Below are 13,266 nucleotides of genomic sequence, written 5' to 3' on the forward strand. Positions count from 1 at the left end.
CTAAGCCTTGCATTTTTAGAAGTGATATTAATTGCAAATATATTTCCAAACAAATTTTAAAGTGTTATTTACTTTATTTTATAGTTTTATCGTAGAAGTTAATGTGTGAATCTTTAATTTTTATCATTCAATTGGATTACTGTGATGTGAAGTTTTACTTGTTTCACTTCTTACCAAATTGTTTCGATTGCAACTCTAGTTTATTTCATTGTTGCCAATTCTACCCCTCCCCCTTTTACACTTCCAAACCCTTCTCCAGCCAAAACAAACTCTCCTTGAGAGTGAGCCCAGCGACAAGCTAGCAGCTCCGACAGACAAGGTTCCCAAGTGCAAAATGTGAGAGGCTCTTAAAGAAAAATACAAGTATTACCAGAGGTGGCACGAGTTAGTGAACAAGACAGTTTGATACTCCCTGAACACAAGCAACTTGGGAGCTAGTGGATCGTTTAAATATATATAGGTAAATAAGGAATAAATAAATCACTACAAAAGTAGATTGGTCTATAGGTTACCTGGTTTATTTAAAAATAATTAAATTAAATGTGTTTGCCATTTGCTTTGGATTCTTTAAGTTTCACAATGAAAGGAATTAACAATATATTAAAGTTATTAAAAGTGGGCCGGCCCGATATTATTAAAACAAGTCATACTATACTTTTAACAACATATCAATCACAGAAACAAAAAAAAATTGAAGTATCCTTCCTGACATATTATAGCTTGCTAGATTCGTCCACTTATTACAGTGATTATCGTTTCATATAAACATTTTCACATATTCTTGTTTTTTTAGTTCCTTATGCCACTGCTCGCTGTTATTCATTAAGACAAGTTCGTTCGTTGGTTGTTAGGGAGAAGTTATATTTTTAAATATCACCCGGGGTTTCAAAGTTGGATGTCTGGCCGGGATAAAGCTCTTCTTACAGGTACTCGAAGCTCGAGTTCCTGGACAACATGATGGGTGCAATTTCGACGTCCAAATGTTGGACCCTGTCTGAAACACAAGTCAAATTCAGACGAATTAGACCTGCTTCCAGACAGTCAAACACAGTTGGCGCGAAAAGGCCAACAAATGGGAATTTGGGGAGGAAAAGAGACCAAAGTACTCACCAAACAGGATGTAGCTCCTGGACTCAGGAAATGCCTAGCGCAGAACTCCAAAAGGTGCGGACCGAGAACAGCATGGAGGACGCGGTAGAAACCATGATTTAGGAAAATTAAAAAAAAAATACAGTTTAAACTAAGACATAACTTGTTGCCTAATGACAACACTGACAGGCTACTGCTACATTTTGAAACTGGGATCACATCCCTTAACACTGCTGACCACATTCCTTATTCGAAAGAGTTCGTCGTTGCCGCGAAAAATCCCCTCAACAGAGGGGACGCCGAGATGACGCGGTAAGTAGCCGAAGTCTAAGTACCGCAATGGCGGACAATGCTCCTAATTAAACCGGGCGCTCGGCCCTAGGGAAAAGAGGGGGGAGGTTCGGCTCTGGGCCGAGAACTTCCGGAGGTGACCGAGGTGGGAGTAACAACAACACATCAGTTGATGCGCCGAAGGACGACCACCATGCTCTCTACCGGCGGGCACAGAAAGCAACATACAATCGACTTTTAAGGACCCGAGTGGAAAGCATAGGGCCTTATGGCGCAGCCGGTGCTGCTCTCTGGAGCCCTAAAGGGGAAGGAACGACGGAGGTTAGCAAAATCGCCACTAGGTGTCGCGGGCGTTAGCTCCACTCGCTGGCGACAAGTGCAGAAGTAACTATTTCTGCCACTAGATGTCGTGGGTGGTCCATATCTGTACATATTTTTTTTGTGGATAATCGTCCTTGAAGTAGGCCACTGCCTGGCGAGTTCACGTTAGGGCAATGATCCTGGGCCAAATTCTGAGAACCTAGGGGGCAAGTTGGGGGGGTGAGTGTGGACAAAAAATGCAACGAGGCTGGGAACGAAAGTCCACGGGATACTCGGTCATGCCGAGACTCGTTGAGGTCAGTGGGCCTCTAAGGGTAGAAACACACATACAGCGGCGCGGCGCGGCGCGACGCGGCAAGACGCGGCGCGACGCGGGGCGGGGCGGGGCGCAGCGACGGCGCTACACACAGACAGCGTTCCGCAGCGAAGCGGCAAGCAGCGCTAGTGTTCCAGACAGAACAGACCACAGCGGAGTGCAATCACACACCTATTCATTGGTATCATAATGTCGCTGTCGAAGGTGCGTCGCCGTATGTTTCTCGTTGAAAATACTGTTTTGAAGTACAATGTATTAACACAAAAAAGGAGACGATTGTGGATACATGAAATATGTGAAAGTAGATGTTATAATGGTGAATATCATCACCTTTTCGCGGTAGTGAAAAGACATCCGGACAGATTTTTCCAGTACATGAGAATGTCGCTGGAAACTTTTATGTACATACTTGATCAAGTCGGTTCCACTATTACGAAACAAGAAACAAACTGGAGGAGACCTATATGTGCTGAAGAAAGATTGGTGGTAACTATAAGGTGATTAAGACGTTATTTTTACTTTAACTATTAAGTGTTATCTCACAAATTTTCAATAGGTTCAAATTATTCGTATGGCACAGTTCTTGCTTTTCTTTGTTAAATAAATGTTATTTGAAACAATTAACGTTGTTACTCATGTGGAGTGACAAGAAATGAATCATTATGTAGGGACAGAACGACAAAAAAAAAATTATATGCCTTAACAAAGTAAATCAAGTTTTACTACTTACGTTTAAAAGAAAATCAAACGTGAAATACCATTACATAGATACCTACATACCACAATTGCGTTGTCATATTATAACCAGGAATTCACAAAGAAATATTAAATATAGTCATTAGTTATAAATATAAAAACACTGCTTGATATTTAAAACAAATAAAAAATTGTTGTACACTGCAACCATGCTAAAAACTTCAACAACTTAAATATGAGAAGGTCCTGGGAGGTATGACTGGTTGTTGTGAATTGGTAATTGTGTATAGTGACCGTCCTCCCCGTACACGTATCCTGTTAGCCCACCTTGATTAGTCTGTGTGCCTTCTATTTTATCTAACTCTTCAATAATCACACTTTGAATTCTGTTACGCACACGCAATTTTTGTCGCGAGGTGAAGTTATTCATATGTGGAATAATGCTCATACAAAAATGGTAGTCATCATTTTTCTCTTGCTCGTTTTCCTTTCGTAGGAATTCCAGTTTTTTCTCCTCTATTTGTAAGAGCTTCTGCGTGGCCACGTCCTGTGAATTGTCTCTTTTCCTTTTTCGAACAAGCTCATGAGTATCTGGTGTCCGAACTAACGTGTTTGGAGGTGTTTGCGGTCGATCTACTGTTCTTTCACTTGCAAACCGTACTTGTGTCTCCTGTCCTCCCTCATCATCACTGTTTCCTGCTGTATCATGGATTTCAGAAGCTGTCATTTCTTGCAAATTACCGCTCATCTGTGCTGGAGTCATCTGATCCCGTAAGAAGTGCAACAATGGAAAAAATGGCCAGTCACTTTCCTGTTGGGTAGCCCCATCAGCACCTGACTTCTTATCTCTTATTTTTCTCAGCTCCTTCCTGAATCGGTCTTTCAAATTCTTCCATTTCTTACGCAATTCTTCTGCTGTAACCAAAAAAAAAGAAAGTATGAGACGAATAAATATATTTCTGTTGCAATAATTTTCACATTTACATTACATGCAGCCAAAACATATAGTTGAGATAATTTATTTTTCAATGGCAGTGCATATGATAAGCATAATCTGTAACAATGTAAAATGTCAAAATTGTCTAAAATGGTTGATTTCTTACAGGTTCTTAGCAACCGGCGCTTCTTTCAGATCACTCGGATTTTCATTTCGAATGGGAGCCTCAACAGTAAGATGTATAGTTATAGACACATGCAAAGCTATCTGGCTTCAGTTGTTTCCGATTCACATGCCTGTACCCACACAAGAACGATTGAATGCCAGCAAAAGAGCTTTTGGAACCGCTGGAATTTTCCTAATTGTGTAGCTGCAATTGACGGTAAGCATTGTATGGTGAAATGTCCACCACATAGTGGTTCACTTTATTACAACTACAAACATTTTTTTTCAATTGTACTGCAAGGATTAGCTGATGCAGACTACAGATTCATATCTATTGAAGTAGGAGGAAGAGGAAATCAAAGCGACGGGGGTACATTTTCAGGATCAGCATTGTACCAGCGCCTGGAAAGCAATACATTCAACCTGCCTCCCGATGAAGAACTTCCAAACTCAAATGTGAAACTGCCTGTGGTTTTGATTGGAGATGAAGCGTACCCTCTAAAACCCTACCTTTTACGCCCATTTCCCCGAACTCATCTTGGCCCTGCTGAAAATATGTTTAATTATCGTCTGTCTCGAGCGAGAAGATGTGTTGAGTGTGCGTTTGGCTTATTGTATGCCAAATGGAGAGTGTTAAGTAAGGCAATCGAAACGAACGTAGAAACAGCTATTGACATTATTAAGTGTATTTGTGTACTTCACAATGTTGTGAGAGAAAGAGACGGCGAAAATGATCCTACTTTCAAGGAAGTTAGTCAATTTTCAATCCAGGAAGAAGATAACGGAAGAGAGAGAAGAAACAGAAGAAATAACAGAGCAACCCGACGTTCACTTTACATTCGCGAAGTGTTTAAAGATTACATCATGTCACATAGGCTCTTATAAAATAATTCAACAAAGTACAATGTACAGTGCACGAATCATTCGTTATATTTATCTGGAATGTCATAAAATGCCCTGTATACTCGAGGTATCTATATACAATATATAATACGTAGGTTGACTATAGGTAGCCTACATACACCTAGATTAATATTTGTGTCGAAATATGCTAGGCAATTACAAAAAATATGCTGTTAACAAACAATGTTAAAAAGTGTTGTAAACAATCTACATAGGGGTAGGCTAACTAATAACTCATTGAATAACATTTAATGTTTTTTTATTAACATATTTTTTTTCCACTTGGAAAACTTTTCATGTACGTTTCCGCAGCCATTAGTACATAAATAAGAAGGAATTGCTGTCTTGCCTACAACTAAATGTATGCAACCATGTATCTTATATGTTAACTCAGTGTAATGCTTAAAGGCAAACATTTAGAATATATTCAGTCAAAAAAGGCAATAATACTTTTAATTTACTCGTGGAAAATGGCAATGGTTTGCACACAAACGTATGCGTTTCACTCACTGCACAATAATGAATTGTTGCGGAAGAGTAAAATCTTTTTGACATAATTTTTATCTAAGCAGTGCATTTATAATGTGAACGTACTTACATATGCCTAATATTAACTAATTACAAAGAAACCGTTTATTTATTATGTAATGTTTAGTGCAGATAGGTATACATAAAAAATTATTCAAATATTACGACTTTCAAGCTTACACAAAATATGATTGCAGTGTACTTACTATCAGACTCCAAAGCTGATGCAACTTCTCCCCACAATTTATCTATCACACCTCGATTGTGATGCTGGCAATTTTTCACTTGCCACAAAGGCTTTCTGGCGAACACTTCAACAATTAGCTGCTCTACATCCATCGCTCTGCCGCTCCTGCCGCTCGCAAGAAACAAAATGATTTGTTTCTTCAACTGCCGCTACGCACCGCTCCGCTCCGCGCCGCCACGCTCCGCTGCCTGTATGATAATACTCATGCTAATACGACAGTTTGTTTTCAAAGCGGCAGTCGCTCCGCGTCGCGCCGCGCCGCGCCGCTGTATGTGTGTTTCTACCCTAAGAAATAGAGCTTGCAAGCCAGAATATGCTCTATGCAAATTTAGTAATGTAGGGAAATAATATTACAGATCCCGGACGTGACGGCAAGCGGGAGAAATGTCATCCTGGCTGCTAACGCCGTCATTAGACTTGCAAAAGATCAGATTGGTCCCCTGAGAAAATGTGCCTCGGGCCACTACCGCAAAGTTGAACTAAGTAGAGTACACCAGCCTAACAAAGTGTAAAACACCCTTGTGTAACCAATAAATATGAAAAACAAGATTTCCAAAAATAATTTAAAATTATAATAAAAATAAAAAAAACGTGCCGAAATACCTAATTTCCGGCACACTCTACGGCCTGATGGAGGGGCTCAGCCGAAAGGAAAGCTATAGGTTGCTGAATGAGCTAGGGGTTGGTAGGTGTCGATGTTGGAATGGGTAGCCTCGTCCTCTCGACTCGGCTCTTCTCCGTTGCTTCTGGGCCGCGATGAAACAGTGTATCCGTTTCCCTCACCATATGGGGCCACATATTTTCCCATCGGACTCTGCCCTGCATAAGAAGTATATGTCGGTCAGCAAGGGTTAGGGAGCGTGTGCAGTAAATTCCACAGAGCGTAAGCTTTGAGTGATTGGCCTTGTAGCTTTACACTTACACTTCACTTCGAATATAACCTACCACTGCAATACAGCCACTCACAAGTTTAAAATCTCACATCACGACACTGAAATTACGCTAGTTATCCGATACAACTGATGGGAGCTTCTCTCCTACACGGTAATTTATTTGTAAATGGAGCAAAAGTATTCGTGTAAAATTACAGATTTTTTTAAATTGTGCATTTACATCAAAAAATCTCTATCACTGCAAAATATTGATTAGAGTCTTACCCGGACATTTATTATTCGTGTTGTCCCAGAACCTATAATAGTGAACTTATTTTGTAAACCTTTACTGAATTTTTTTCCACTATTAACTGTGCACATTAATAAAAATAATAAAACAAAATGAATCAAAGTTATTGAATATTCTATTTTATTTTTCATGGTTCAAAAAGAATATCCTTAAATGAAACATCAACTAAAATATAAAATTATGTCCAATTTTTGTAACTTATACTTAGTATTATCTAAGAAAATTTCTTTAATATTTGTAAAAATACCCATAACCATGTGTTTTGAAAGTTACAATATATTTACTGTAGTAATATAAATTATTTCTTGGCAAATGTTTTCCAAAGGAATATTTTGTAAGTACAAAAAGTATATTTCTGTATTTATATAAAATACAATAAATTACAATATTTGCAGCAGACAGCGGACTAGGCACGGATATAACTTAGTAACATTCAAACAGAAGACTTTTGAGGTCACTTGGTTTGATTTTGGATCACGTATCACTGGTTTGTGGCAGCGGGGGCTTGTACCCGGGCGAAGCGCCGCCACAGGACAGTAGCCTAGCTCGCGCCGGCCGCTGACTTGCCAGTTGGTCCCGTCGCGTCGGCCATCTTGGCGTGCACGCCCCAACCCAGGAGTGAGCCGCGAACAAGTGTCATGCGCTTTTTCAGCCGAACTTACGGCCAGACGCCGCAGAGAGGAATCAGCGGACAATGTACACTTTGTGCTAACTTAACCATAGTAACAAAACCAAACCTCTAGGTACTCTGAACTACTTAAATGATTATTTCGTCTTACACGTTCGTTAGGAAGATAAAATTAACGTTTAAAAAACCTAAATCTGTTGCCGTCCGGGAGAGGAAACAAGAAAGGGTTGTGTTCGAGCGAAACCAAATAAATGGCTTGTGAGAGTTGGACATTTTATTATCTGCGAATATATGGTTAACAAAGATAAAAAGATACCTCTCGAGGACTTAGTTAGTCTTGTGTACATGTTCTTTGTTTCTTCACTTGCTCTAGGACACGCAAAGCATGTGCCTATCGACAAAAACATTGTGATTATTACTAACAATTCGTACATGAACTTTAACATACAGTGAATTCTTATTATTCTGAAAAAAATAAATAAAGTGAATAATTATGTTTTCAATACTTATTGCCTCCAATATTTACAGTAGCAAAACTAAAATAAATAGAAAAATCGAATACATTAAAGGAACCTAAGCCAAGCGAGTAATATTTCAAGTATACAATATCTGAGGCATAAATATACTAAAATGACTTCTAGACAAAAAAGACATTTAAATGAACCAAATATTTATAATATTTTTATTGTCCTCCAATATTTAGATTGCGTGTACAACGCCTCCAACTTCATTATTTTAACCGCCAAACCTCTAGCAACTTTAATTGAAAACCCTCGAGTCTGTGAGTGAAAACTGGCCGGACACTCGCTCGTCAAGTCGTCTCTTCCACCAGCACGCCTGCCGACTAGCGCTCTGCTGCCCCAACAGCTCTCAAGCCGGACTTCGATAGCGCGCTTCCAAACAGGAACAACGAGTTGCCCCGACGACTGCGACACAGCGACGCAAAGAACAGGCCACGGCCATATTCGTCCACGTCCAACAGGTCCGCCCCTGTCACATTCAAACTAGGGGGCTTGAAAAAACCTTTCCGTTGCACTCGTACACAAAGAAAATAATAGTTGCCTCGGGGTTAGAAGTCCCTGTCGGGAAGAAAGTCCAAGTCGGGTATACCATTATACTACCATGACATGCCAGGAACAAACCAATCACCGCAGTCACACATATAAGCCACAAGTATTTCCTTCCGAGTTTCTGCTCACTATGTTGTACTCGCTCAGCGAGCCAAAATTGACACATCAACTGTGAGCATTTTCAGACGTTGGGTGCTACTGTCCACCTTCCACAGGTCACAAACAATAGAGCGACTTATCACAAAAAACTCGTCCGACGAGTCCCCAACTCGGTCCACGAGATGACGCATCATATCGCCAACGATTACCTTCTTCGGTAAGTAGTTTTCCACATCACTGCACTCCGGATCCCTCCTCGACGGGGACGCTGAATTGCGCCCCATTGGAAAGGGCGCCTTTCAGGTTTTTTCAAGCACACACACAATTCTTTAAATCCTGATAGGCTGCCTTTCCAGAACGAGTTATTAAATGAATTTTTAACCGAAAAGAATCCTGAAATGTGCCCATTGGAAAGGCTGCCTTTCAGGTTTTTTTCTTGTGCGCATACAGGTCGTAAAATCCTGATGAGCTGCCTTTCCAGAGTTGGCTATTCGCTTTGTTTTAAGCGAAAGAAAACCCTGAATTGTGCCCCATCGGAAAGGCCGCCTTTCAGGTTGTTTCCTTGTACGCATACAGTTCGTAAAATCCTGATGGGCTACTCAGACAGTTTATACTCTTTATTTTATTCCAAGAAAATTTTGAATTGTCCCTTATTGTTGAATGATCGGCGCACACAAAATGCACACAAAATGCAATCAATGTATGTCTGTACAAATTATTATTCAACTTATGGTATGCGACAAAACGAACAATTTTAGTTTCCTATTAATATTATATTTAAGCACTAGCAGCGATACCCGGCGTTGCTCGGGTTAAGATACATCGCATGTTTAATGGTATAAAAAATATATAAGAATACGTTTTTTAACATAGATATTATTGATTTATATTTTCGATATTGAGAGACTTATTCGGCCATTAAAAAGGCGGTGTATATAGAGTATATATAATAGAGTAAACTAATTAACGAATTAAAATAATTTTAAGAAAAAGTTAAGAAAGTGAAAAATTCATGTTTTATTTACATATTTACATATTATATTATTCATATAGCATACATTTTACGTGTTACATTATATATTGACATATATTATACATTTACATTTTTTATTTTAGTATTATTTTTTTTATTTTTTATTTTTACAGCACTTGCTTATACACTACATGTATAGTTTTGTTGTTCGGACTATAAATAAACAAATCTCGAGGTGATCCTACTCGTGAGCATGCGACGTATAGTTGGCCGTGTGCAAAGCATGGTTTCCTTAAGTCAACTCCACAGTACTGGAATGTTTGGCCATGTGCTTTGCTAATGGTCATGCTGTAAGCCAACTTCACCGGGAACTCTAAGCGTTTAAAAGTAAAGGGCAATCCATTTGATATTGAAGGTATCCGTGGTATAAATACTATATTTCCTTCTTCTTTACCAGTCATTATACTGGCTTCGATGACGTTATTTTGTAGCTGTTTGATGCAGAGTCTCGTACCATTACACAGTTTCGGCGAGTTCAGATTTCGTAATAAAATAACTGGTGAACCAATTTTTAATTTAAGACAGTGTAATGGCATTCCGTAAACATCTAATGAATTAAAAAATTCAGTAGGAAATTGATGCTTTCTAGCTCATCATTTATTGTATCAATTGACATGTAAATTTTCTCTTCCGCCGGAATCATTTCCTGGATGATGTTGTTGATGTCGTTGACAATGTCGTTCTTCGTGGCTAGAATAATTCGGTCGCGTAACCATTCTGAATTGGTATAATTTCCAACAATATTTGGATATACTTCATTAATAAGTTGTTCAGGTGTTTCAACAACATTACATAACTCATTAGTTAATGTTATTTGGCCAGTATTTTCGTCTATTGGATAGGTGTCTTCTCCTATTTGTAAAAGTTTTTCAGAAAATTCTTGTGCCTTTTCATCGCCTGAAATGTGCGCCCTCATGTTCGTTGTTAATTTGATTATTTTTGCGTGTTCCCATATGGACAACTTCTTTAAGCAAGCATTAATTTCATCTGCCAGCGTCGATTTAAGAATGACAGGAAGCGTTTGATGAAAATCACCTTGACGCCTTCTGCCTTCTGCCTTCTGCCGAGGTGATATTAAGGGTGTGGTGTTGCTTTTGGGCGCCAACTAGCAATATTAACTACGTGCTAGTGCGTAGCCGAGACTCTTGGCTCAGGGCGTGACGTCGCCACGTGGCCGGCAGGCAGTAAGGGTCGTTCAATCAGAGTTACCCCCGGCTGTTTTAGCCACCAGGGACGCTATGCTACGGGCGTTGTAACATATACGTGGAGGCTCAATTTAGAGTGTTTTATTACAAGGCATGCTATACATGCACTGCGTCGTGCATGGCCCGCTTACTGGGAGCCGGGCTCTACCGGCCACATTTCTGATGGGCTTGTGCCACGCTACCCTAATGTTCCGTGCACACTTCACACTACACTAATCTTAAACAGTTCCGGAATTTATACACACAGTTCAAGGATCCACGTAACACGGGGAGTTCCGGTGATGAGCTCAAATTAAGTAAGGCTATCGGTGAACTCAGGTCGACTAGCCGGGCTGTCCGTGAGGCTCGGAGCTGGCGGGTTTAAAAACTCACGCAATTCCGGTAGGGACGGCGGCAAGGGCGGAGGTCGAGAGGCTCCGCGGGCGACCCGCGACTAGTCTCCTTGGAGGGCGGTGATCAACTGGCGATGGCTGTGGCGTCCGCACGACTCCCCAGCCTCGCTCCCGCGAAAACCTGTTGTGTTCAAAAGTAATCCCGGGCCATGCACGCCGCCTGATGGCGCTACAGTCCAGAATTACAAATAACATTTAACCATAGCTGTTACTCAATTAAGATCGTTTTCAAGAGCGCTGAAAGTTAATTACAAAGTCCAGATAATCAGGTCACCTCACAGTACCCCCGTGGTCGACTATCGCGCGGGCGACAGTCGATTAGGCGGGGCAGCTTATGTTCGAGGCGTTGCACCACCCTGCACCCAGGTGCGTTCACGTCGCACACGCTCGGGGCGAGGCGGCGACGCGCCATAGCGGTCTGTGCGTATTCGAGGAGCACTAACGGTTGGCGTCAACCTGATAGTATTAACAACACACCTCCCATTATATTCGTGTTGTCGCGTAAATCTTGAAGTGTTCTATTGAGTGCTTCTAGTGATTTTCTATGGGCCATTGTGCTTTCGTCTCATATAATGGCTTTGTTTTATGAGAAAAAGGGGTCGATTTATGGACAAATTGCAAGAAAAAGGTTTATTACATCAAAATTTGCAGAAAAATTCGTAGAATAAAATATCCAAAATCCACCAAAATCCACTTTATTTTGGTAAAGTTTTTTCCGGGATTTGTCCCGGAAAAATGCGTAATAAATTAATAACTGGAAAACAGTGCATTCTACAAAAGGTATAGACACTAAAATTAAAGAGAGAAAAATTTATCATAAAATATCAAAAATGTACAGAAATCCACTAATAACTACTATTTTGTTTTCTGGAATTCGTCCCGGAAAAACCTAAAATATTGAAATAAATTGAAAATGCCGCATTTTACAGCAAAATGTTTCAGGACAAAGTTAAAGTACACAACGATTTTCATAATATATTACAAATTCACAAAAATCAACACAAAATAAGTTTTTGGTTTTCCAGAAAATTTCCTGAAAAAAAAAGACAAAACTAAAATGTTGTATCTTACGTCAAAGAAAGTTGTGACTAAAATTAAAGACATATTTTTTGTATTAAATATAGCTTAAATTCACCAAAATCTGCTCATATATATAAATATATATATTTACATATGTATATAGTTTTTTTGTGACTCGTCCTGAAAAATCTTTAAAAATTCAATAAAACGAAAACGGAACATCGTATTGAAAAAGTTTTGGTAGGACAAACAGAAGCACACGAGATTTCCTATACCTACTAGATCCTTAATTCACTGAAATCTGGTAAATAGATTTTATTTTGTGATCGGCCACGGAAAAAGTATTGAATATGTAGGCTAAATAACAGAAAGCATTGTATCCCATGTCAAATTATGTCAGATCCGAACTATATTCATTTTCCAATATATATTTTAAAGTCACTTAAATTATATTCCTTTTTCAGTTAGTGACGTGTTAAAACGTTTTTGAAATCTACCAAAATTATTTTCCATAAAAAAAAACACACTCATTTCAACTGCTTATCGTTTGAAAGAAAAGTTCGACACGTCCATTCTCACAAAACATAACATACCATTAAATTTACACAAGATTTCCAGTGACCTGTTTCGAGAAGAAATAGAAAAATTACACACATTGGGATGCACTCTGCAACACACAATACTAAATAAACATGCATGGATATGTAGGAACACCCTACCTTAAAAGCCGTCACAGTAATTGCATTCCTCGGGAGGTAATTCACGCCGGTTTTTACAGGTTGATCCATGACAGTTTCCATAAACCGAAGAACATGAGATGCCGTGTTTCCTACAACTGCAGTTGGATGCACCGCAACCATCTTCCTTGCAAGTGCACCTGATTACCTTCAAAAGGCATTCCGGAGCTGTTGGCTTGTCTGTCGAAATTGGCAAGAGAAGGTGGCCACATTTTCTCCAACCCCATTCTTCTGGATTCATCTTAATTCCATTCCATTCTTGTATCTGATAGAAAACCCTTAGGAAATGGAAACGAGCTGAAGCACTAGTTGGAGGTAACGGTTCTGGTTGTACACATTTGTAACTAGTAGCTGCTTTCTCACTAAACACTTTAAAACGCAAAGTGTCGAGTGTGTCACTTCTCGAC

The 13,266-nt window shown here is 39.6% G+C and overlaps 1 protein-coding gene across 1 annotated transcript in view; it reads left to right on the forward strand.

The window, feature by feature from the left end:
• Positions 1-13,266, forward strand: part of LOC134527189 (uncharacterized) — a 524,754-nt gene that overhangs the window by 374,013 nt on the left and 137,475 nt on the right. The gene's annotated exons all lie outside the window — the stretch shown is intronic.

This window comes from Bacillus rossius, chromosome 1 (assembly GCF_032445375.1).
Source record: "Bacillus rossius redtenbacheri isolate Brsri chromosome 1, Brsri_v3, whole genome shotgun sequence".
NCBI classification, from domain to species: Eukaryota; Metazoa; Arthropoda; class Insecta; order Phasmatodea; family Bacillidae; genus Bacillus; species Bacillus rossius.